We start from the raw sequence: 26,934 nt of genomic DNA on the forward strand, positions 1-26,934 counted from the left end.
CTGAGAGGGTGCTATAAACTTATTCTTTTTTCTGAGAAGGACTGAGGCTTCTATCTTTAGGCCCTTCTTTCTTTCTTTCTTTCTTCCTTTCTTTCTTTCTTTCTTTCTTTCTTTCTTTCTTTCTTTCTTGAGCTTCATATGGTCTGTGAGTTATTTCTGGAATATTCAGAGCTTTCTGGGGCTAGCATTTAATTATCAGTGGTTGCATATTATGTCTGTTCTTTTGTGACTGGGTTACCTCATTCAGGATGATATTTTCTAGATGCATCCACTTTCCTTAAAATTTTAGCCATTTTGATCTTAGCCATTCTGACTGGTGTCAACATTTCTATCCCCTCATTTTTGTGAAGTTGGTAAAGGAGGCATTCCTTAAGAGGACTTGGAAGTGAGTGAAGCCATTGGTTAATGAGGACCCTGCATTTCTAATGGTATTGTGGGATAGTACTATGTGACAAGCCTGGAGTTTTGGGGATTTTATCTTGATTATAAATTCTGCCATAATTCTTAACTGAGTAATATTGAATGACTGAGAAGCACCTAAATAAATACTCAACATCCCTAGTCATCAGGGAAGTGCAAATCTAAACAACTCTGAGATTTCACATCACACCAGTCAAAAACTCAGGTGACAGCAGATGCTGGCTAGGATGTGGAGAAAGAGGAACACTCCTCGACCGTTGGTGAGGTTGTAAGCTGCTACAACCACTCTGGAAATCAGTCTCATGGTTCCTCAGAAAACTGGACATAGTACTACCTGAAGACCTGGCTATACCACTCTTAGGCATATACCCAAAAGAAGTTCCAACATCTAACAAGAATGCTCAACCATGTTCATAGCAGCCTTATTTATAATAATCAGAAGCTTGAAAGAAGCCAGATGTTCCTCAACAGAGGAAATGCTACAGAAAGTGTGGTACATATACACAATGAAGTACTACTCAGCTATCAAAAACAATGACTTCATGAAATTCCTAGTTAAATGGATGGAACTTGAAGCTATCATCCTGAGTGAAATAACCCAGTCACAAAAAAATACTCATAGTATGTATTCACTTATAAGTGGATACTAGCTCAAAAATCTTGGAATACCCAAGAAACCACCCATAGATCTTATAAAGTGAGAAGAAAGGCCAGAAAGTGGATACCTCAGTCTTTCTTAGAAGAAAGAATAAAATGTTCATGGGAGGAAATAAAAAGACAAATAGAGGAGCAGGAATAGAAGAAAAGACCATTTAGATACTTTTTCACTTGGGGATATACCCCATGTGTGGTCAATAAACCCAAGCACTATTTCTGATGTCAAGTAGTGCTTATTGGCAAGAACCTGATATTGATGCCTCTTCAGAGGCTCTGCCAAAGCCATACTGATACAGAGAATAATGTTTGTAGCTAACCATCAGACTGAACACGAGGACTCCCATGAAGGAGCTAGAAAAACGACTGAAGGAGCTGAAAGGGTCTGCAACCCCAATGGGAAGAACAAAATTATCAACTATCCAAACCCACCACAGCTCCCAGGGACAAAAACACCAACCAATGAGTTCGCATGGAGAGACCTATGGCCTGAGGTACATATGCAGCAGAGGACAGCATTTTCTGAATTAATGGGAGGGGAGGACTTTGGTCCAGCTAAGGCTTGTTTTCTCAGTGTAGGGGAATGCCAGGCTGCTGAGGTGGGAGGGGGTTGTTGGGAGAGGGAGCACCTTCATGGAGGCAATGGGAAGGGGAGGGTGATGGGATTGTGGGAAAGGGATACTATCTGAAATGTAAATGCAGAGAATTTCCAATAGAAATGTTTTCCATGCATACTATCAAACCTTTGAGAAAGGATCAAGCACTGACAAAAACATATTCATATATATTTGTACTGGAATGCTTTTGATAATCTTTACATGTATCTTTGGTTTTTTAAAATAAAGTTGTAAGAAAAAAATTTTTTGGGGGAGGAAACTTGTTCTTTATAAGTATCATTGACTAGGAAAACTGTTCAAGTCTATAGGCTTCAGTTTGTCCACCTAAAGATGGAAGGTAAATGTGTTTTGAGAGGTATGAGAAAAGTAAAAAATGAGATGAGTTTATCAGTAGCCTATGTGCCTCGAACTTTTGTACTTATTTTGAAGTAGGAATTAGTTCATTTGATCATAACGAAGTAAAAGATATGCTCTTAATCCTTATCAGGATAGACATGGAATCTCAGACACAGAAAGAAGAATCTGGCCCTGAGAGCTGAGGGGGGACAGAGTCAGGACTACCACCCACAACTGGGGCCAGTTACTCTCCTCTGAGTCCAAAATGGTCTGCCTTCTGAAACAGTCCTTTCTTCATCCCTGGTACTCACAAAGGCAAGACTGAGGAGTGAGCCCCCCTCTTCCTTCTCATTGAAAGGCAATATGCTTAGCATCTCCTTTGCTTTCCTAAAATGGGTGGCATTAGATGCAGAGGGGAAGTGGAAAACAGTCTTTGGTTTTCTTTTCTGAAAGCAGAAAACAGTGCAATTAGTGGGAAATTTACTCATAATCTTGATCTTCAAAATCTTTTGCTCCTTCATCCCATTAGGAGTGCCTTTTCTTTTTAAAGACCATGGGGTAGGGGGTAGGCAAAACCCCCTATAAAATAGCCATACTACAAAATTCTCTTTAATGATGGAAGCTAATAAGAAATGGATCTGGTATTTCATCCAGCCTCTCAAATAATGGCTCCGTTGTTTTGATCTCCAAGTGTAGAGGAAGCTTTATATTCAGGGATGGGCGTCCCTGCCTTGAGCACCTGAGAGACTACATTATATATTTGAAACCATTTTAACAATGTCCCTTCCCAGAGTGTGAGGCCAGTGCAGCTTTGATGTGGTTAGGCAATTTAGTACAATCATGTAATAGATTAAATTAGATTTCAGCTTCCTCAAAAGATTTGAAGATCACGTTAAATGAGTGCACCCCTAATCTTCAACATTGGGGGTGCTTTCTGTTTTCATATTTTACTTTTAGTAAAGGGATACAGAGAAAGCAGCATTTCATCTTCTTGTAACCTGAGCAGAGGCACAGGCATCATTGCTGTGTTTGCTTCTGCTGTGTCCACGAAAGGGAAAGGAACAAAGTCTGAATAAGAAAAGAACATGCTCTAAGACGGAGCTTCATTTTCCCAAATGTCACATGGTTGGTGGTGGAGGCCGGCTTTAAACTAAGAGTTAGCCAGGGATTTGGATACAGACACGTGTGAGTTTTAATCCTAATTTACAGTTTCTTTGCTGCTGACCTCCTTGAGCCTGTTTCCATCTCTGTAAAATCAAAACCAGCACTAATATTCAATGGCTACTGCAGGACTAAATGAACTGATATAAAAAAAAACTTTCTGGTATGAAAGATTTGTCAGCTGACAATGGAAGAGAATATACATTTTTAGATATGTCTGTTGTACTGACTTGCTAGACACTAAGACAAAACAAAACATTCACCTAATATCTTCAGTTAGACACTTTGGGTAACCCAAGCTGAAAATATTTCCAAATGGACTCCGGGAACTCACTTCACTCATACTATAAGATCACCTGGCTGTTCACAGAGGAAAAGTTGGAAGTGCAAATGATGCCTCCTTCCCCATCCCTTAGAAGTCATTCACATAAAGTCCTGTGAAGATTCAAGCTGTCTCAATTATAGGAAAACTTGTTTGATCTGATTCTTAGCAAGTACATTGAAACAAGGCTGAATCATAGCTTTAGGTTTACCCCTTCTGGATACCCACATTATCTTCTGTCTCTAACTTGGCATGGGTGTGGGACCATCATCTAGAACATGAACAGTCTACCAGGGAACACAGCTTTGAAGAAAACTGACTTCTTTCCCTTGTAACCATCAATTGCCAAGAGCATCGTAGGTAGTGGAGAGGGCTTGTGAGCCCCTCCCCACTCCATGATAGAAATTTTTACTGGGTTGATGTTAAGCAGGTCTATGCAGGTAACCACAACAGCTATGAAATGACCATGTCATGTCCAAAGGACAGCATTTCTACATGCCTTACTTACCTTTAAGCTCTGAAGTTCTTTCAGCTCTCACTTCTGTGATGTTCTTTGAGCACGCACGTGCATGTGTGTGTGTGTGTGTGTGTGTGTGTATGTGTGTGTGTATGTGTGTGTGTGTATTCCCTCTATGGCTGAGTAAGCATGTTGCTTAGTTTCAGCACTTTGGTGGCACAAGCCCTAATCTCAGCACTAGGCAGGCATGAGAATCTCGAGGCCAGCCTGGTCTACAGCACAAGTTGCAGAACAGCCATGGCTATACAGAGAAACTGTCCCCCCAGAACAAACAAATAAAAGAAAAGAAAAAAATGAGTCATAGAACTGAACATAAAGTTTTTAAAAGAAGAAATTTAAATGGCGCCAAACGTCTTCAAACACCTGACACCCTTAGCCAGGAAATAGAGGTTAACACTACTAGGTAATGTTCCCTGTCAGAGTGGCGATCATAAGAAATGTAACAGATAGCAAATGCTGCTGTGAATGTGTGCAAAGGAAACCTTCCATACTGTGGTGGGGGTGCAATCTAGGGCAGCTGTTCTGGAAATCAACTAAACGTTCTCAAATGAGGCTGGGATTAGAGCCACCATATGACCCCGCTGTGACATTCCTGAGTGTGAACCTAAAGAATATCCAGTCAAGAGACTCCTGCACAGACCTGCTCAGTGTATGGGAATATCAGTTGTAGAGTAACTCTCTGAATCGTTTCAGTTTCCCTTTTCACCTATGATTATATGAATTCCACTTTCACATTCTTTTGGTTAATTTGGCAAAGAATTTGTCACTTTGTTATTTAAAACAACTGTTCTTTGTTTTATTGATGTTTTCCTCACTGTTTAAATTAGCTTTTATTTATATTTCCTTATTTCTCTGCCAAAATCTTCATTATTTCTCTTCATCTATTTCTAATGCCTTAAGGTTCATCAACATGTTGTATACTTGAAATCTCTTAGATTTTCTACTATAGACACTTAGAGCTACGAATTTCCCTCTTAACCTTCCTTCTCTCTCATAGATTTAGATATATTATGTGACATTTCTTTAGTTCAAATAATCTATTATTTGAATCCATAGTTAGCCATTTAATAGTGATCTCTGTGATCTTGTGTATTTTCTGTATTTTTCTATTAGCCTACATTATTTCTATAGTTTTATACCATTGTGTCTAAGTGTACTAAGTGTCTAAGTGTAAAAGTACAGGATGCTTTTCCATATTCTTATATTTCTGAGAATTGCTTTGTGTACTAATATGTGATCTGGTTTAGAGAAGGGTCTATAGGAAGCTTACAGATGTGCATTCTTAAGAGTGTTCTGTAGATACTTGTTAGGTCAAAATGATATATGATGTCATTTAATGCTTGTGCTTCTTTATTGGACTTCTGTGTGTGTGCAGTTGACCTGTCTAATGGGGAAAGTGGGTTGGGGTAAATGTGTGATTTTAAATTGAGCAGTGTTGGCTTTACGAAATTTGATGAATTTCATAAATATATGTTTACATGTAATTTCCTTTAGGTAGATTATTCCTATGATCAGTATGAGGTAACATTCTTTTTTACATTTTTTTGACAAGACTTAGTTTGGAGTTAATTTTTACCAGATATGAGAATAGAAATACTTGCCTGCTGGTCCCATTTGCTTGGAGTACTGTTTTGCAACCTTTTACTTTAAGCAGTGAAAATACGAATTCTATTTTATAATTAAGTTAGCTGGACTGTTGTTTGATGAGGAATTTGAGACTACTAATATTCACATAAAGCTCCTTGTCATTTTGTTGATTTTAGAGTATCTAGAAATTTCCTAGTCTTCACTTGCTTCATGAATATTTTGGCTTCATTGACTATTTTTTCCTCCTCTTACCTCAATTTTACTTATTTTTCTCTTCAGAATGAACAGCCAGCCTCCCTATTTTTTTTTTCTGTAGAAGAAACCTGGTGTTCACACATTCTATTGGCTTACTTTTATTACAGGAGAATTTTTTTCAACTGCAATCCTGACAAATAGTTTCTCTGTATCTGTTTAACTGGGTTGAAAGCTGTGACTTTTCAGTTAGAATGATAAAGTCCAAGCCTTTCCTCTTTTATGATTTGTGCTGGAAACTCAACAGTTACTCTGATGGGCCTATCTTGGTACATGACTAGGACATTCTCTTTTACAGATCTCAACATAGTGCCTGTGTATATATTTTCTGTGCATTCATTATTATAACTGGTATTATTCTTTCAGTGTTTTGTAAGCCAATTGTACCTGGCTGGCTTCTCTTTCCCTAAATTTGAGAATTTTCCTCTATGAGTTTGTTAAAAACATTTTCTATGCCCTGTCTGTGAAATTCTGTCTTTAACCTATAATTTATAAATTTTGTTTATTCATAATTTCCCAAGGTTCTTGCATGGTCTCTTTATACATTACATTTTTTTCATTAACTTTGCTTGAAGTAATATTACCATTTTAGTGGGTTGCTATGGAGTTTACAATATATATTTGAAAAATTTGCTACTAAAATATTTTACCACTTCATGCCAAATATAAAGAATTACAACTACAAAACTCCACCTCACTGATATTACCTTAGTTTTCATATGTATTTTATAAACCTCATAAATAATATGACTTTTTGATTTACATGTGACAGATGACAAAATCAAGAGTGTGTCTAATTTTTATATTTCTCCAGACATTGATTTTTTAGATATTAATTTTTTTATATTTTAAAGGAGATTCATGTAATTTTTGCTTTGTGTCTATGAATGCTTACCTGCATGTATGTGTGTACCACAGACATTCCCAAGCCTCTCAGAGGCACCAGGTACTGAATTTTCTGGAACTGGAGTTACAGATAGAGGTGCTGGGAGCTGATCCAAGTCCTCTTAGGGAGTGATGTGTGGTTACAAATCTGAACCATTTCTGTAGCTTCTCAGTTAATGCTCTTATTCCGTTGTATGTCTGGGAAACTTTATTTTTAAAATTTCTTTCTAAATTTATGTTTATTTATTATGTTCTAAATGTTGCCCCCAATCTGTTCCTGCCATCCTCCCTGCAGTCTGCTCCCCCCCCAATAGACCTTCCCCCATCTTCCTTCCCCTTCTTCTCTGAGAATGTGAAGCTCCTCTGGGCATTCCTCCACCCTGGCTCATTATAGTGAAAAGTTCTTAGCTTATATTCTATGAATATGTCCTCACTTTACTTCCCTTCTTGAGGGGTAATTTTGCGAAGTTGCTGCCATGGTCTTATAAACATTTTCTTTCAATGTGTTAGGAACGTTCCTTTACTGGCTTCTGGTCTTGGGTATTTCTGGTGGCGCCAGTAATGGTGTAAGTCCTTGGTGTGTATTCTGGCTGCTGTTCAGTCTTCAGTTTTTAGTTTTAGGTAGTTTATAAGACACGTAGTGCTAGGGGCCATCCCTGGCTGTTCTTATTTGGTTGTCTCTTAAGGTAAGCCAAGGGGAAAGAACACTGGCAAGGCCAGGGCAAGACTTGATCTTGTGAGATATTTAGAGTTACACACACACACACACACACACACACACACACACACACACACACACCATGAAAACGTTTTCCTGTCTTTGATCTAATTTACTTTGCAGTGATAGCTGATCTGCCTGAGTTCCTCTGAGGCCAAACACTGCAGTAGTCTCTAGCTTTTAGCACCTCAAAGTAAAACAGCAAGGTGGTGTGTGTTTGTGATATATATATATATATATATATATATATATATATATATATATATATATATATATATATATGGAGAGAGAGAGAGAGAGAGGGTCTGTGTGTACAGAATTAAGTCAAAGGGTGAATCAGTCAGAAGCCTCTCTAGCTAAGCTGGTCAACTTTTAATGAACCAGAGAGGAAGGAGAAAAAATAATTAAGATGCTTTATACAGTCAAATATGCAGACACACACACACACACACACACACACACACATACCAACACACACACACACACACACACACACACACACACACACACACACACACATATATATATATATATATATATATATATATATATATATATATATTCAACTATTCATATACCCATACTCTGGCTGGGGTGGACCATCTGTCACAATCAACTCCACAAGTATTTATGCATGCTTGCATATATAACTACACATGAAGAAATAGACAAACAGACATATACATTTAAATGAATGGATGGATGGATGGATGGATGGGGCAGAACTCCCCAAATCAAGGCATACAACCAACTTTTCTCTGGTCTTTTATACCTTCTTAGATAATAAGTCATTTAGAAAATTATCTCTGAGATAAAATGTTACATAGAATGGCAGTTACAGAAGGATGCTGATGTTAAGTTTAAAACAGTGTTTCATTCTATCTGTTCTTTATAAGTTCAAAGCAACAGTCTTTATATGGCCTTGCCTTATCCAACTCCATACCTGTGACTTTATCCCTTGACCTAAATGATTTTCTGTAAATTAAAATAATTGTTCCAAATCTGTTTTTCTCTTTAATGTCATTATGAAAGCTCTTTGTATTGCTAATTATGCAGAGTTTACTTACTATTATGAGGAGTGGGAACATTCTATTCTTGATTCTAACTTTATTACATCTTTCTAGCAATTAAGGCCCTCTCAAAATACTTTCTAAAATTACTTGAATCAAGCCAGAAATTCTATAGAATTATTATCTATTTGTCTATATAGCATCACTGCAAAACAGTATATCATTGTAGGTCTACAGAGTTCTGCTTAAAAGGGTGGGTCGATACCTAGTGATTGTTATATATTTAATGTTAACACATATTAATAGCAGAAATCCTTGCCCAGCTACAATCTCCTCACTGTTTCGTAGAGAATTAAGTCTATCTTAGATGGACAGTCTATGGCAGAACCATCTCAGAAGATTACCTGATAGTTTTTAGCTTCTCCTAAATGGTTCTCTGCACCTAGAGAGCCTAGGTGCTTCATATTAATGTATGCTCTGGGCTTTGAACAAGAGTAGATCTCTCTCATAGTCTCAATCCATTTTAATAGGAAGCTTGTTAAGGGGTACTGATTCTAACTTCTGGGCTATTTAGGATTGGGCTATGTTAATTATTTCATCTTTTGGGAATGGCTCATATTTTTCCATCTCTTTTTATGTCAGACGATTATGAATTGTGTCTTTGACATTGGTACTATATTGTGTAGACTGAGGATTCTATAAATTCTTATGAAATACATTTTTTTTGATCTGGAAGTTTTCTCTTTTGATCGTCAAGGTTCTGTTCAGTTCTCTTGTTCTTACTAGTTCAGGATCTTCCCATTGTGTACATGATACAGATGCTAGATCAAGATTTGTATAGAATTTATGTAGAATCTGTGGTATCATATATTTGCTGCTTAGTGTTTCCTTTTGGGACTCATTCACACAGTAGAAATAGTTTCTGTAAGCTCTATTTCTCTAGTTTTTTTTTTCAGGACAGAAAGATACAGGAATCTTATAGGGATACTTATAGGGAGTCTTCATTATTCTATTTCATCAACTCTGACCTATTTGTGGAGCTAAATCTATGACAACAATAACAGTGCAGAGCTTACTGTGCTCCTCCGTATTTCCAGGATCTCTTTTCTGTTTTCTTTTTTAGCCTCTAGTAATTCATTAGTTATTGTATCAAGCATTGTCTAGTGAATATAGCTGGCTGCAGATGGCTGGTTCATTTACAGTAGATATAACTGAACTCAGTGGATCCCATTATATCAAACTTGAATGGCTTACATTCATAGGCAGTACCAATAAATGTTGACATACATTTTCAAAGATATTTATAGATTCCTTTTATCAAGGAAGTATGACTAGTCTAAACTATTTATGCCATAGTCTATGAAGACCACAAGAATAAGAAAATACATATGCATTATTAAATTCCATATAAGTAAGAGAATAACCAATAATAAATGAAACTAATGTTAAACTATTAATACCAATAAATGGTAATTATTTAGTAAAGCAGTAGAATAAACCCAGGATAAACTTAAAGCAATTGGAATAGTCCAATGAAATGATGTGTTCTTTGTAAAACTTTAAGTTCAATTGTTCTGATTACCTTTCTGAACCACAGTTGACATTATGTAACAAAGAACTTACTTAGAAACCCAATTCATATCCTAGGAAAATTTTATAAAATGTTAGTATTTGTATATATTAATTAAAATTAAAAGCTCTTAACAGTTTACATGATAGATGTTTATTGGTAAGTTGAGAATATATATAATGTTTATCCTTAGTTTTGAGAGGATGAGGGGGTTTACTGGTAGTTGAGGCTATCTTGAACTACACAGTGCTATATGAACTTCAAAATCAAAAAGTAACAAAAATAGAAGCAAAATTCTCAAGAAAAGGCAAACATTCTGAAAATTTGTTATCAGAAATATTTTCGTACTGGTCTGTTGTGAGGGAGTCTTGTCACTGGGACTCTTTCTCAGCTTAACGTGTCTTCTTTGCTCTTGGTTGGGATAGTCAGATTGAGGCATTGGATGCAGAGGCTGCTTCTAAGGTCTAGGAACTGAGGTGGGTGGGGTTTGGCTAGTTATAGTCTATGCAATAAGACAATTCCTTTTTCTTATCCTATGACTTATGCTTAGTTCTTGTTGAATGCTCTGAGTAGCTATTTCTTTGACTTTGGAAAAGACAGAATCATTAGAAATCTTTTGTAAGAGCAGGTCAAGCCAGACAAACTTTAACAAAAAGGAAAAATCTCAGATGGGCTATGAAATCATTCATGTGACACCAACATCACATCACCATGCCACTATGTTAAATAAACAAATTACTGCAGTTTGTTTAGTCTACTTCTATGTTGGACATGAGGATGCTACTAAGTCTATTTGTATCAGGAGTTGTTTCTATGGATCAATGAGACAATGTATGGCTCCACTATCCTGAAGCAAGGGGTCACTTCTGTTTATGTCACTTGAAGGGATGTTGTTGGCATTTGGTATAGTGCGTTATGTATAATAGGTGCTGAATAAACATGTGTTACTTAAGTCAATTGAATAGGTTAGCATTTGAGACTTAAATTTGTAACATGAGGCAATTCTTTCCTTTCCTATGTCACTGACTGATGATGTAGAAGGGAAGATGGTGCTTGAGAAGGCACCAGTAAGACTCTCTAGCTAGATGTTAAAAGAGGCTGCATAGCATTCAAAATTCAGGAAGGAAGCAGGTGGAAATTGACACCAGGAAGAAGATATCTCTAGATTTATGAGGCCAGCTCTAGGAAACATTGTGATAAATGTTAATCATTATTATTATGGTAATATTGCAATGGTGTAGTTTACATCTTTTAAAATATGTTTTAAAGTTATAATTCTATTTGTATCTTTAGAATAGGATAAAAGAAAAGACCCTCCAACATACAACAAGAACACAATCTTCACTATGTTCAAAGCAGCCTTATTTATAATAGCCAGATGCTAGAAAGAACCCAGATGTCCTTCAACAGAGGAATGAATACAGAAAATGTGGTACATTTACACAGTGGAGTACTACTCAGCTATTAGAAACAATGACTTTATGAAATTCTTAGGCAAATGGTTGGAACTAGAAAATATCATCTTGAGTGAGGAAACTCAATCTCTCTCTCTCTCTCTCTCTCTCTCTCTCTCTCTCTCTCTCTCTCTCTCTTTCTCTCTCTCTCTTTCACACACACACACACACACACACATACACACACCACACACACACACACACACACACACACACACACACACACACACAGAAACCAAACAAACCACACACACGGTATGCATTCACTGATAAGTGGATAATAGCCAAAAAGCTCGGATTACCCGAAATACAATTCATAGACTAAATAAAGATCAAGAGGAAGGAAGATCAAAGTGCTAATGCTTCAGTCCTTCTTAAAAGGGGGAACAAAAATATTCATGGGAGGAAATACAGAGACAAAGTTTGGAACAGAGACTGAAGGAAAGGCCATCCAGAGATTGCCCCACCTGGAGATCCAGCCCATATACAGCCACCAAATCCAGACAACATGCTGATGCCAAGAGATACATGCTGACAGGAGTCTGATATAGCTGTCTCCTGAGAGGCTCTGCCAGATCAGGACAAATACAAATAAGTAGATGCTCATAGCCAACCACTGAAATGAGAATGGGGTCCCCAATGGAAGAGTTAGAGAAAATATGAAAGAATCTGAAGGGGTTTGCAATATTATAAGAACAATACCAACCAACCAGTGTTTTTAGTGTAGAAATGGATGGACCCATGGCTTCAGTTGCACATGTAGCAGAGGATGGCCTTGTTGGGCATTAATGGGAAGAGAAGCCCTTGGTCCTGCCAAGACTTTATCTTCCAGTGTAGGGGAATGTCAGGATGGGGAGGTGGGAGGGTCTGGGTGAATAGGGGGCACTCCCATAGAAGCAGGGGGAAGGGGGTGAGAAGGGAGTTTATGGAGCAGAAACCTGGAAAGGGGATAACATTTGAAATGTAAATAAAATATATCCAATTAAAAAAGAAAAAACATTTAAAATGTTTTGTGTGCTCAAACATGTATGGATTAATTAAACAATTAAATAATATATACAAATATAAACAAAGCAACCAATAAGAGGTTTTAACCTTAAAAATGATCAATGGTATTTTTTGTGGATGTCAGAATATGAAAATGGAGCTATTTTAATGCAAAAAATACTATTTACTATTTTTTCTCTGTCTTGACTTTTGAGACTATAGATTTGTCCAAGACTCTAGTGAGCTGATTTCCAGTTAACAAAAGATCAATTTGACTCAGTAAATTCTCTCTTTCCTGGCTTTATATTACTACTAAATGGTAAAAATGTTTCAGAGAATGGGATTTTGTGGGTGATGGGATTTGTAAGAGAGTAGGACAAATATTGATTTAATATCATCAATATTAGATCATATACAGAATATTTTAATGATTTGTAGTGATTTTCCTGAGGTATTTCTAAAAATGAAATAAGTCTTAAGACTTGCCAGTAGAAGGGATTATTTTAGTACTGGTTCTTCTTGAAGGTAGAGATTATTTATAGCAGTAATGTTCACAGAAAAAATATCAAATGTGCCATGATAGATAAACAGATATGGACTCAGTCTTGGAAATGGTCATCATTCCTCACTGAAGAATCTAGTGAACTGAGCAGGAATGTGCTGTTAAGGCAAAAATATCATAAAAACGAAGAAGGTGACCTCCTTCAGCAAATTCATCTACCTGTATGTTTCAACATTTTGAATTTCTGATTTACTACAAACACCAAAGCTTCTTTAAAAATTAACATGCAAATGAAAAAGAAGCATTTGCTAGTTTATTTCTGGATTGCGGATTTATAGGTTATTCTAGAATCCACAATGACCTTCAGGGTATTTCCAGAATCCTCTGTAATCTGTACATGATTGGATTTGAGTACATTTTACTGAAATGTCCTCAAATTATCTAGTTTTATAGCTCAAAGGACTAGAGTTGATTTGGTTAGGAGGGTCGTATTGTAGGATGTTTCTAACTGAAAGTTGAAAATCTTGGTACCTTAATCCATGTGCACAGGTTCTGTGCAGAAAGTTTAATGTGATAATTCAAAGAGGGCTCAGTATACTTGGCAAGTGGAGTGTGGCTTCAGGTCTTCAGAACTGTGATGATCAATGGTATCAGTTTGATACATCAGACATATGCTGCCTGGCTGGACTTAAATTTCATGTATGATGAGGTGAGCTGCATGAGATGGATACAGTGGTGCTTATTTAAGAAACTTCCCATTAAAAACTAAGTAATGGTTCACTGTGTAAATGTAACACAAACACACACACACACACACACACACACACACACACACACACACACACACACACTTGTACACACATACAACTCCATTCTTTGGTTGAGCAACATCTAGGTTGTTTTCAGTTTCTAATTATTTCAAAGTTCATAGCTATGAACATAGTTGAGCAAATATACTTGTGGTAGGATGGAGCGTCATTTGGGTATATGCCCAAGAGTGGTATGCCTGGGTCTTTAGGTAAATCAATTCCAAATTTTCTGAGAAATCTCCATGTTGGTTTCCAAAGTGGCTATACAAGTTTGCACTATGACCAATAATAGAGGAGTGTTCTCTTGCTCCACATCCTTGCCAGCATGAGCTGTCCTTGAGTTTTTTATTTCAGCTGCTTTGAAAGGTGTAAGATGAAATCTCGAAGCTGTTTTGATTTACATTTTCCTGAAGGTTATGGTTGTTGAACATTTCTTTAAGTATTTCTCAGCCATTTGAAATTCCTCTTTTGGGAATTCTCTGATAAGATCTGTATCTGATTTTTAAAAATTGGATAGTCTGGTTTTTTGGTGTCCCTTATATATTTTGGATATTAACTGTCTGTCAGATGTGGAGTTACTGATGGGAGCAGATGCAGAGACCCACAGGCAAATATTAAGTAGAACTTGTGGGAGTCCCAAGGAGGAGGAGGAGGAGGAAGAGGAGGAGGAGGAGGAGGAGGAGGAGGAGGAGGAGGAGGAGGAGGAGGAGGAGGAGAAGGAGGAGGAGGAGAAGGAGGAGGAGGAGGAGAAAAACAGGGAGAAGGAAGAGGATGTGGGAGAAGGAGGAGAATGAAGAGGAAGAGGAGGACTATAGGATCCAGAGGGATCAAGTATATCACAAGAATACAGATCACAGATACAACGGACTGGGATTCAAGTGGGCTCACAGCGATCAGGAAGCCTGTGTGGGCTTGACTTAGGTCCTTTGTGTATATGCTATAGCTCTTTAGCTTGGTGTTCTTGTGGGATTCCTAACACTGGGAGCAGGGGCTGCTTCCGACTCTTTTGTCTGCCTTTGGGACCCTTCTTATACTACCACCATGCCATATGCATCCTGGTTGTGCAAATATATGCCTGGCATTATTGTAGCTTGTTAGGTTATATTTAGCTGATATCCCTGGAAGACTTGCTCTTTTCTGGGAGAAGAAAGAGGTGAAACTTGGATCTGGGGAGAAGGGAGGTGTGAAAAGGAACTGAGGGAGGGAAGGGAATCTGCAGTTGGGATGCAATATATGAATAAAAAGAAAACAACTTAAAAGGATTAGCATTTAAAAAGAACATCCTATTATCTATTTTTTCTATCTCTCTAAAAGTTGAGTTGGAATTGTTGAGTCTTCTGGTATTTTTTAAAGAAATTCATTTTCCTATGAGTAGATGAACATATTTACACATTTTTCATCCAAACAACAGTGACAATGACTGACTCTGGGGAATAAAGTTGTGATAGACACCAGTGAGAAGTGCCTTAGGCGTGAGAGTTTGGGGTTGGCATGCTAGGTACAGAAATCCTCCATTCTTTCAGGAAAACAGTATCATAACCTGGATAGGGTAGCTTTGAGTGATTTAATGCAAATTGACCACCGAAGTCAGTATGGTTGGAATGGCAGCCTTGCAAGATAAAGTAGTTGCTTCTAATTCTAGGTAGGTATCGAATGGTCAGTGTTTGAGTATACATGCCACACACCTCTCTGTCAGTGATTACTTTGACAGAAAGGACTTCTAAGTTTCTAGTTTCTTTCTTCCTTGCTTGATTCTGAAGCTCAGAAAAATTTAGGAGTTACTGAGAGATAGGGCATGAATAGAATTTCTCCATTTTGAGTTTTCCCAAGTGTTGTCTGTAGACAAGGAAGAGTGAAGCAAAGGCAGTGTTGAAATGTAGACTCCTGCACTCCAGTATCATTTTTGCTGCAACTGATCAGGTTACTATTGTACCAAAAGAATTTGAGAATATCTCTGTTCTATAAATGAAAGAGAGTGATTAGTGGAATTGAGAATCCATGGGGTAGAAATATTATAACTAGAAATGGAAAGGTGACCAGCTTCCTGAAAACCTGTTAAACACTATGTGAGGGATCAGCAGTCTACAATGTGTCTTTACGTATAAGCACAAATGTATATGCATATATACAAAATAAAATTATATACAATATTCACATATTTATGGATTAATATCCCCTTTCCCTTGATAGCCAAGTTATGAAGTAGGCATAATACCACAAGAATACTCTTCATGGTACCCTTATTACATTGTTCTCATTTCTAGGGTTAGGAGAAGTTGGATTAAGGTAGGACAATTGACATAAACAATTCTTATACTTGATTAGGTTGTACAAACTTCTAAATACTACCCATGTGTGCACTATCACTAAGTCCTCACTCACCACTCTGTCATGTTTGTTTCTGAAGAGGTGGCTATGCTTCTAGCATCCAGTTCCCTCACTTTTTATAGCTCAAAACTATATAAAACTATGGCTCTACTTCTCACAATGTTGGCTTTTCTTAACAGCCTGTAAGAGACATTGGCTAGTGTAAAGAACACTCCTAGTCCATGAGTTTGGTATCTGAAAGTCATGCTATTCTATTCTTTGCCGAGTAGGTTTTGAAAGGCAATTTAAATAGTAAAAATCATATCCCTTATATGTTCTAGGAATTTGTGTAGAAGTCCAGTGAGCTAAAGATTTATTGGTATTATTTATAATTTAGAATTCTTCCAGTCACCTGATGTCCAAGTGGGACTGATATATTATCACCAACAGGATTTTGAGAAACTATTCAACAAAACACGTCTACTAAAAAATGCTCTCAAAGTTGCTATGGCATTTTACCCTCTATATTTCTGGACAAATAAAGCACAGCTTCTACTACCCTCAATGCACAATGAAGAGTAGATGGACTTTTCCTAGATGGCTGCTTAGTTTGTAACGGAGAACACACACCCTAGAATAAAACCTGGGAAGCATGGACAGTTGCCTTCTGACAGCCTGGGGCTTTTCCCCATCTCTCCTTAATCTGTACACAGTGATTTTGATGCTCATAGATCAGTGGTGACTAGAGCTGTGACCAGTACTGTGCTCACATCCCTTTCAGCCTGGTACTCTGTCATGGCTCAGTTGTGTGATGCCACTAAGATTACCACCCTAAGTTTTCTTAGAAACCTTTCATTGTTTACACTTTTATCTCCTAGATAATTAGTTTCTTCATGACACAACACAATAATGGCATGTCCTTGGCCAATGGTCCCCACTTCACACTTATTTAGAGACTGGTTTTTGTTGTGTTGTTGCTTTTTTTTCCAGTTTCTGTCTATTTTCCCATATTCCTTACAGCTGGATAAAACAATAGAAATGGCTTTGGTAAAGATGAGGCTGACCCTGCATTGAAGTTCTAGGAATAATTCTCTACTTCCATAACAGAGGATAGTTGATTAGTACAATGTTCACTTTCTATATGGCACCTTTTGAATTAATTAATTATGGAGTTACCTCATGCATCATGTGCTGCTCTGTATCATGGAAATGGTCTTACACTATCCAACTACGTCCCGGGTCCAAGGGCACAGAATTACATGACAAATAAAAGCTGCCTTCAGATCTAGAGGTGCTGCTCAGTGGGCAATCTGCTCACCCTGTAGGCATGAGGATCTGAATGCAATTCTCCAGCACCCATGTAAAACTAGCACTGTGGTGCATTTGTAACTCCTGCGCTCTGTAGTGAGATGGGAGGTGGAGACAGAAGAATCCTGGAGGCACATGAGTCAACTAGTCTGAGGTGTATGAGAGGAAACAGCAAAGAGTCCCTGTCTCAAATGAGGTGGGTGGAAGGTGAGGATTTATGACTGACCTTCACACACACACACACACACACACACACACACACACACACACACACATGCACACTCACATACACATAAGCATACAAACACACACATCACATTTCTTTTTACTACATGTAATATGAAACATTAAAAAACAGAATTGTTTATAGGACAATTCCTAGTAAACTACAGAGGTTTTTCATGCAACATGGCAAATGTATGTTGTAAACTCACAGTGGGTCATACCAGTCTATGTTCAGCATGTGTAAGTGGCCTTAAACATTCCCAGTGACCCGTGTGTCATGGTATGTCAAAGGGGGTCCATATACAGAACTTCCATTTTTAAAGCGAGGGCTAAACTTCTCTGAAAACCTTAAACTTTAATTTCTATTGTTTTATTACTTTATCAATTCTATTTTCTTTATGTTCTTAAGATAAGGAAAATTAAGTGTTACTATGACAGAAAATTGAGAAATATGAAGAATTGAGAAACATGGATTTAATACCTATTTAGTATTTGAAACTATCTGAAGGAAAAAAAACACAGTGCATCAGAAAGATAATACTGGAATCTTACTCATGAGGATGACTTCATTCATAAAGGGTAACTCGGATGGACAATACTGGGGACAACTCTGTCAGGCCTTTTGAGTTATCATTTATTCTGATGTGATTTTTTTTTTTTTTTGTCTCAGAAAAAAACCTGCTGTTAAAGACTTTTAGAAAAGTATCTTCTTCCATCTTTGGTCCAAAGAATGTGTGTTCTCTTTAAGGCTGCCAGATTCCAGGTCTGGGAATGAATGGTGAGCCTTGGGGCAAGCACGTGTCCTCTACTAGAGATGCATTCCTGGAGATTTGTGGTCTCCCATCTGGCCTGCAGGTGATGGATTAGATCAGGGATGAGAAAAATGCCCAAAGTGGATCTGAGCCCCTGGGCTCAGCAGGGGATCTAGTTGGAAGAATATAAAGACCACAGTCAGGACCAGGCAGCCACTACAGCACACATGGATTAAGCGTGAGGAGCAGGTGGTATGGTATAGTCTGTACCACAATGAAGGAGCACTTGTGTTTTTGAAAGAAAATGTATAGTAAAGTTTTAAGCAGAAATTATCACCGAATCCATACACAAGCACCCAGACAAAAGCAAAAATGAAGGAAGACAGTGTTCATAAAGAAAAATAAATACATCTCAATATATTCACTGTGAAATGCTCACAGAGAAAAATTAGCCCTTGAGGCTGTAACTGTCTCAAATGATGGTGAATTGAATGTTGTGTATTTAATATCTGGAGTCAGAAGTAGCTGATTTAAAAGGTAGCCACCTGTGAAAGATTGGATCAAATCCTAGATCTATTTCTTCTTAATTTCTTAAATATATTTGAATGTAGGTTGACTGGCCTTGGTTAAAATAAGACTATTTTTGTGTCATCTAAAAAGGTAAGGAGCCAGTCCGTATGCATGGTGGGCAACAGTATTTATTATAGTCTTCTTGTTCTTTGGAGCAGAGATTAGATATTGCATAGAAAGCTTTGGTGGCAGATAATAGTAAAATACATTGTATTCCTCATTTGACTCTTTACCTTGTAATATTTAATAACTTTTTATGTTATGCTAGTCCTATTCTAGCTGGAAATAGACATATAAATTAATCAAAATACCCACTTCTGGAATAGATTTTAGCTTAGATTGGGAACTTGGGGACCATACTGAAGTCAAAAGTCAGCAGTAGAATTAAAAGAAAAAATAGCTCTTCAGCCTCTCCCGCAAACAGCTTGAGGTTTCCATCTGGGACTCAGGGCAGTCCAGTGTAGGACAGAGGAATCAGAGATCCGGGAAGCATGCAGCACTGGATGCCCTCTACAGAGACTTGTCACATTTTCTACTCCCACAACTTCTGGGTGACATGTCAGCTACTAGGGGAACTCATAGATGGGCACATAGGCTTCTGATGATAGCTCACTGCTATGCTTCCTTGCATTTGGAGGTGTCTGCTGTTCTGAATAGTTACCAATTGCCTTGGGTAAAATCTACAAGGTTTGTCAAAATGAACCACTCTACCAATAGGCAGGGCTGAAATGATGGGTGCATGAAATGGGACCCAAGATGCTTCTTTGTATTTTATGCCTAATTCTCTGAATTTTAAATGATTTTTGCCGATATATTGACTTCATCTTATAAACTATGAACCAAGGCCTTTCTTCCACATCTTTTCTTTCTTGTTGTTCTGCAATTGGGGGGTGGGGGGCGGTAATTTTCTTAACCTCACTGTCCAAGCATGCTCACTTCTAGGCTTTGGTTCTATATAGAAGCTATGTGATAAGGGAAGGGGTGAATGTGTTTTTCCAAGTTGAGATAATGATCTGATGCCAAATACATGCAATCACCTATTCCCTCTGTCTATGGGTTATCCACAGGAATGTAGGGAAGGCCACTTGCCACGGCAAAGGTCATTTCATTAGTCACTTGCATGCCTGTCAGCTTAATATAGACGTGGAGACAGGCCCTCTTCCAGCAGGAATTGACAGTTTTTATGCCGTTTCTTTGCCACTATCACTTCTCAGACTTGCCCTGATAAGGATGGTTTTGGTTTGTAGCTCTGTGGTTATATACATGTAAACATTTGGTCAAGCAGAATTAATCATCTCTTTTATATGCCAAGCTTGACACAAAACAGACACTCAAAATACCAATCAAAATTGATTGCTGAATGAATGAAATATTTCAGAAACAAAAGTTACATGATTCTGACATGAAAACACATATTTAGATAGATCTTATTTTCCTACTGGGACTGGCTGAAACTTTCTCTTTGCCTTTTGGGGGATTATTCCTCCCCGAATTCTTTTTATTGAATATTCTCCACCAGAGCCCAAAGGAAGCTGAGAAATTACATAAAAACTTCCTCTCCGATGACTAATTTTTATGGTACCAGAAAGTGTCATGTAGTCTTCTAAAGGAGGAAAACAACCAACAGCCTTACCTAGCTATGCTGTGTTTTCTCCATGACAATAACTATCACGACAGAATAACTCTAAGGGCACAGTGGTGCCATAATACATTAAGAATAACTCGTAGCTCTCTGATTTGAGTTAAGACCAGCTCCTCAAGAGAAAAATTATCCCTAAGTACTAGAAACCCAGTTAGCTACCTAGAGGATGGGAAGTTATAGATCTTGGAGAAGAACATACAACTGCCATTTTACTAAACCAGAATGGTGCCCACCTAAAGTCTAAATATTTGCCCCCATACCCACAGATACCTGTTGTCCTCATCCTCATCAAAGAAACTCAAATATTGAAAACCACAGCTAATTAAATTGCAAACAGACTTGTGGAGTCGAATCTCAAGGATGCATCAATAAAACAACTACATCTAAGGCTCAGGGATTATTACAGATGAGAGAGATGAAAGATTGAAGGACCCAGGGGATCAGGGAGTTTTCTATGAAATTTTGTCTCCTAGTAATCTCAGAAGATTTCATAATGTCTCACCAACATGATTACTTAAATATGAACTGAATAAAGATGGCAATAGACATGCCAACATGAGAAAGTCCATTAGACCTAAACCCTAAACAAGAAATTATGGGCAATGGAGAAATACTAAAAACAGGAGATAGTTTTATTCAATACTAAATGGTCATCCCTAAAATATATATACAAGTAATATTATACAGACTGAGCAGTTATGTACATGCGCTCTCTCTCTCTCTCTCTCTCTCTCTCTCTCTCTCTCTCTCTCTCTCTCACACACACACACACACACACACATACATGTAACAACAATTTATAATAAAAAGAGGCCATGGATTTGAAGAGTAAGGAAGGGTATATGGAAGGGTTTGGCATGAGGAAGAGAAAGGAAGAATTGATATAATTATAATCTCAAAAAGTAAAAGAATTGTTACAAAGACTGTCCTCTCTAGGCTCTCTTTTGAGGGAATAAGTCAACAGGTGAAGTCAGAGTTCTGACATTCCCCAGTTACAAAGATCACTGCATTTTCAGGCCTCTAAGTCTTGACTGTACTCCACTGAGCAGCTTTTTCTGACTTGGTCTTACCTAGTGGTAATAACACCCCTATAACCCCACCACATCAAAGGAGCCCTGGGAGTGGGGAGGAGTGTTATTGTGGCTTCTCACTTCAGGAAGCAAGGATAATGATGCTATTCATGGCATTAACTGAAGAAAAACTATCATTAAGTCTTTGAATGTCTTATAATCATGGGGAAGGGAACTCATACTTTGGAGCTCTGAGTATTCCAGGCACTTTGCAACCACTGTCTTGTTTAATCTTCTCAATGTGCTATAAGAATGTTAACTTGAATCTCTTGATATAATAGAAATCATCTCAAAGAGGTAAAATGATGTGCTCATATAAGCTAATCTGGGTTTGAAACTAGGACTAGCCTACCCCAACATAAGTATTTTTTCCATGATGCGAAAGGCTCTTCCTTACAGTCTGGGCACACAGAAGTATTTATGTAGCTTTATTAAACTATCTTTGTTGGCTTTGGTAATGACAATGTTGAGTACAGGCATGGGAGTTTTGGTTGTGATGTTGCAGATGAGTAACTGAATTTCTTTTTTTTTTTTTTTTTTTTAGAACCTGTAATAGAATTTATTATGTGAGAAAAACCTATTTTCTTTTTTTCTTTTTTTTAACAACTTTATTTTACAAAACAAAGATAAATGTACAGATTTTAAGCATTTTTTGCATAAAATTATACAATACATTTTTTCAGTACTTTTTTTTCAGATTTTAAAATAATTTTTACATAAAACTGTATGAATATATTTGTTAGTCAGTACTTGATTTTTTTAAAGGTTTGATAGTATGCATTGAAAACTTAATAGTTACAATGAGCATAAAGTACATGTAAAACAAAATGTAACATGGAAATAGTCAAAGTTTTCTTGTTGTATAAAGACTGTTTTGTTTTGTTTTGTTTTCTTTATTTCTTGGACTTCATACAGTCTGTGAGTTGTTTCTGGGGCAGCGCGAGCCTCTGGGGTTAGCAACCCAATATCAGTGACTGCATATTATGTCTGTTCTTTTGTGACTGGGTTATCTCACTCAGAATGATATTCTCTAGATGCAGCCATTTTCTTAAGAATTTGGTAAAATCATTGTTTCTGGTGGCTGAGTAGTATTACATTGTGTAAATGTACCACAATTTTTGTATCCATTCATCTTCTGAAGGACATCTGGGTTCTTTCCAGCTTCTGGCTATTATAAATAGAACTGCTATGAACATTGTGGCACATATATCTTTGTTGTGTACTAAGGTGTCTCTGGGGTATATGCCCAGAAGTGGAATAGCTGGGTCTTCATGTAGTATTCAAGAAATCATCAGATCCTACTACAAAAACTTATACTCCACAAAATTGGAAAATCTGGAGGAAGTAGACGAATTCCTAGACAGATACAAGATCCCAAAGTTAAACCAGGACCAAGTACACCATCTAAATAACCCTATAACACCTAAAGACATAGAAGAAGTCATCAAAAGCCTCCCAACCAAAAATGCCCAGGTCCAGACAGGTTCAGTGCAGAATTTTATCAGACATTTATTGCGGATATAACACCAATACTCTCCAAACTATTCCAAAAGATAGAATCAGATGGAATACGACCCAACTCATTTTTTGAGGCTACAATAACCCTCGTACCTAAACCACACAAAGACCCTACAAGGAAAGAGAACTTCAGACCAATCTCACTTATGAACATTGATGCAAAAATACTCAACAAAATCCTTGCAAACCGAATCCAAGAACACATCAAAACGATCATTCATCATGACCAAGTAGGCTTCATCCTTGGGATGCAGGGATGGTTTAATATAAGGAAATCCATCAACGTAATCCACCATATAAACAAACTCAAAGAACAAAATCACATGGTCATCTCACTAGGTGTTGAGAAAGCATTTGACAAAATCCAACACCCCTTCATGTTAAAAGTCCTGGAAAGATCAGGAGTAACTGAGTTTCATTACCATGGATTTATTGACCTGTGTATATCACACAGCCATGAAGTAACTGCAAAACTGGCTAATTAAGTTGGGCTCTTTTGGTCTGTCCATAGCACTTCATGAAGAAACTCAGTAGTTGGTTTAAGCAGAGAAAAGAAGATGATTCTGTAGAGACATCAAACACCCCCATAAACGACTCCAAAGTAGGAGTCCAAATAGCTCACCCTGGCTTTCCCAGACTTTCTTTGGTGGCATTGAAAACCCCGTGCTTGGGATTTCTTCTGGTTTCTATCAGCTGAATTGTTTTCTATAACGGGTAAACTTTTCAGAAACTCACAGAATTCAGCAACTTTCTTTCATGATATTATGCTACTGTAGTAACACTAGATGTTTTAGAAAAAAAGTACAGTCACCATTAATTTAAATTATTTATTTAGAAACACTAAATTATAAGTCAGGTGTGGTGGTACACACCTATAATCTCAACACTCAGGAAGCAGAAGCAAGCAGGTTTCTGTGAGTCTGAGGCCAGAGCCAGCTCGGTCTACATAGTGAGTTCCAGGACAGCTAGAGCTGTTATAAGGAGAACCTATGTCTTGAAAATCATAGGTAAAACAAAACAAAACAAAACACCAACAAAAAGGGAGGAAGGAAGGAAGAAAAGAAGAAAAAAAGGAAAGAAACTTTGAATTGCAATGAGTAATTCCAGAGTCTCAGAGCTGAATGTACCCTCAGCTTTGTACTGGGCTTTGTTTTAGTTCCCCTAGCTCTTATTTTAGATTTAAAAATGTTTTTTCCTCTTGTGGAGGTAGCTGCCAGTGGGTCTAAGAATACTATTTCCTCTAGTTAAGGTAGCTGCCAGGGGCTCTCCTTCTATTATTCACATACATGTAGCATTCTGTAAAACATTAGTTGTCCCTGTCTAAAGATTCCTATTTGATAGGTTTAGGGAGAGGTAAAGATACTTTCCCACTAACAACAGCTTGGGTGATATGTGTGTAGCTGATTGGACAATGTATTGGACAGTCCCTCGTCACTCCAGTGTTCACTAAGCTGAGATCTCAAGACAATTCGCTGGCCAAAGTAAGAAAATAGAAATTGAAAATCCATTGTAAAATAGTTAAATTTGTATTTTAAAATAACATGTATAACATATACACAGAGCTGACTGTGTAGCCCAGTGAGAGAACACTTCTCTAATGTTCTTAAAGCTGTGCATATGATTCTAAACTATAAAGTCTATGCATGTATTTAAATTTGTAGTACAGAAGTACACAATTTGTGTGTACATTGTTATCAAAAGGAGCTTGGCAGAATTAAACAATCAGCATTCCTTCCACAGGGCGGAGAAGCTCATATTTACCTGTTTGTCTGAGCTTGCATTGTACAATGGTGTTCTTACCTTTATGTCAGTAGTCTTCAAAGCATGATCCTACTTTATTACCATTAGTGATATCTAGAAACTTATGAGAATTCAGACTATCAAGCCATAGATTGAAGCATAGAAGCCAAGGTTTGAGTCCATCTCAGATATTGAGCCCTGTATGATGCAGGTTAGAAATATGCCTTGTGAGGAGTCTTTAAGGAGAGGGAGAGGGAGAGGGAGAGGGAGAGGGAGAGGGAGAGGGAGAGGGAGAAGGAGAGGGAGAGGGAGAGGGAGAGGGAGAGGGAGAGGGAGTGGGAGAGAGATCTGAGGCAGAGGAGACTGTCCACTGTGATCTGGACAGAATCTTAGATAAATCTGCTTTTGATGGGTGAAAAGAGGGAGTCCTGATAGTAATGTTAACTGTGAAGAGCCCATGGACACAGGATGGAAGAATGGGGCTTTGTATGTCATAAAGAACTATTAAGATACCTTTTGACTGTGAGTTCTGAATTTGTGGCTTACAGTTGCTTCATTCCTTTTTATTCCATGCTTTTCTAATTCATTTCCATTCCATTATCTTCATTCTTTTGCTCTAACTAGCAATAGACTGCAATCACTGCTCTGTTCCCGGCAATCTGTTGTTGCTTTGCATATATTGTTTTTAATTTGTACCAGTTAGGAGGTTGATGTGCACTTGCATAGCTCCCAGGATGAACCCGACTAGAGCAGTGGGAGAGCAGAGAAAGAACCAACAAACCCAGGCAGAAATACAAAGAAAAGTGGGGGTCAGGTGGGCTCTCTGATGGAGAACCTGCAGCACCTGAAAAGTTCAGCATGCGTACTACATGTAGTTTATAGGGAGGTGAATTTTTGCATTCAGATAAGCAAGGAGACAGACATTGTGTTAAACTGTTGGATCGTAGAGACAGGCATTGTTTGTCTTGGTAGGAGTGGTCTCTTAAGGTATGAAATCTTCAGGGCATGAACATCTAGGAAAAAGCTACAATGAAGACTTTCCACACTGATCTTGAGGTTCTGAGAAATGGGCATGTTTTTCTTGTGTCAATTTATGTACATGATGGCACACTATAATAAACACATAGTTAATACTTATAAAATGTGTGTTGATTATAAATAATACAGAAATTCAATACTCTTTCCTATGAGGCAGGTGAAATCAAAGCATTAGGGGTATGTGTAAATATAATATATATATATATATTATATATGTATAGTATACACATATGTATACCAGCACACTAGTCAACTTTCCATCACCATAGTTAAATACTTGAGATAAATAACTTATGAAAGGTTTATTATGGCTCATAGTTGTTGAGGTTCTAGCCTATGAAAACATTGCTGGAAAGTATCTGGAAGGCGAGTCACATGGCAATCATAACGAGAGGACAGAACACGCAGATTATGTTTGGTCCATAGTCCTTTATGAGGATAATATGTACAGTTCCCTCCTAAAGATTCTGCTGCCTCCAAACGTGGGAAATAAGCCTTTAGTACATGAACTTTTGTGAGATGTTTACCACCCAGACAAACAATAAGTAACCAATAAACTTCTGCTGGGTAAATTTCAAACAGAATTGAAGCAGAACTCTTAAAAAATAGAACAGGAGTGTGTCTTTCAATAGCATTAAAACAGCATTTCAAAAAGAGAAGAACTGGGGACAGGGGTGTCCTGGTCTCCGTTACCTGCCTGTGAATCCTGTTCCCCTAACTAGACTGCCTTGTCTGGCCTCAGTGGGAGAGGATGTGCTTAGTCTTGCAGCGGCTTGATGTGCCAGGGTGGGTTGGTATCCAGGGAGCCTTTCACCATCTCTAAGGGTAAGGGCAGGGTAGAGGGACTGTGTGAGGGGGGAACTGGAAGGAGGGGGTCTGTGATCAGAATGTAAAGTGTATCAATCAATCAATCAATCAATCAATCAATTAATTGATAAATAAATAAATGGAAAAAATTAAAAA

The sequence above is a fragment of the Micromys minutus genome, assembly GCF_963924665.1.
Source record: "Micromys minutus genome assembly, chromosome: 9".
NCBI lineage: Eukaryota > Metazoa > Chordata > Mammalia > Rodentia > Muridae > Micromys > Micromys minutus.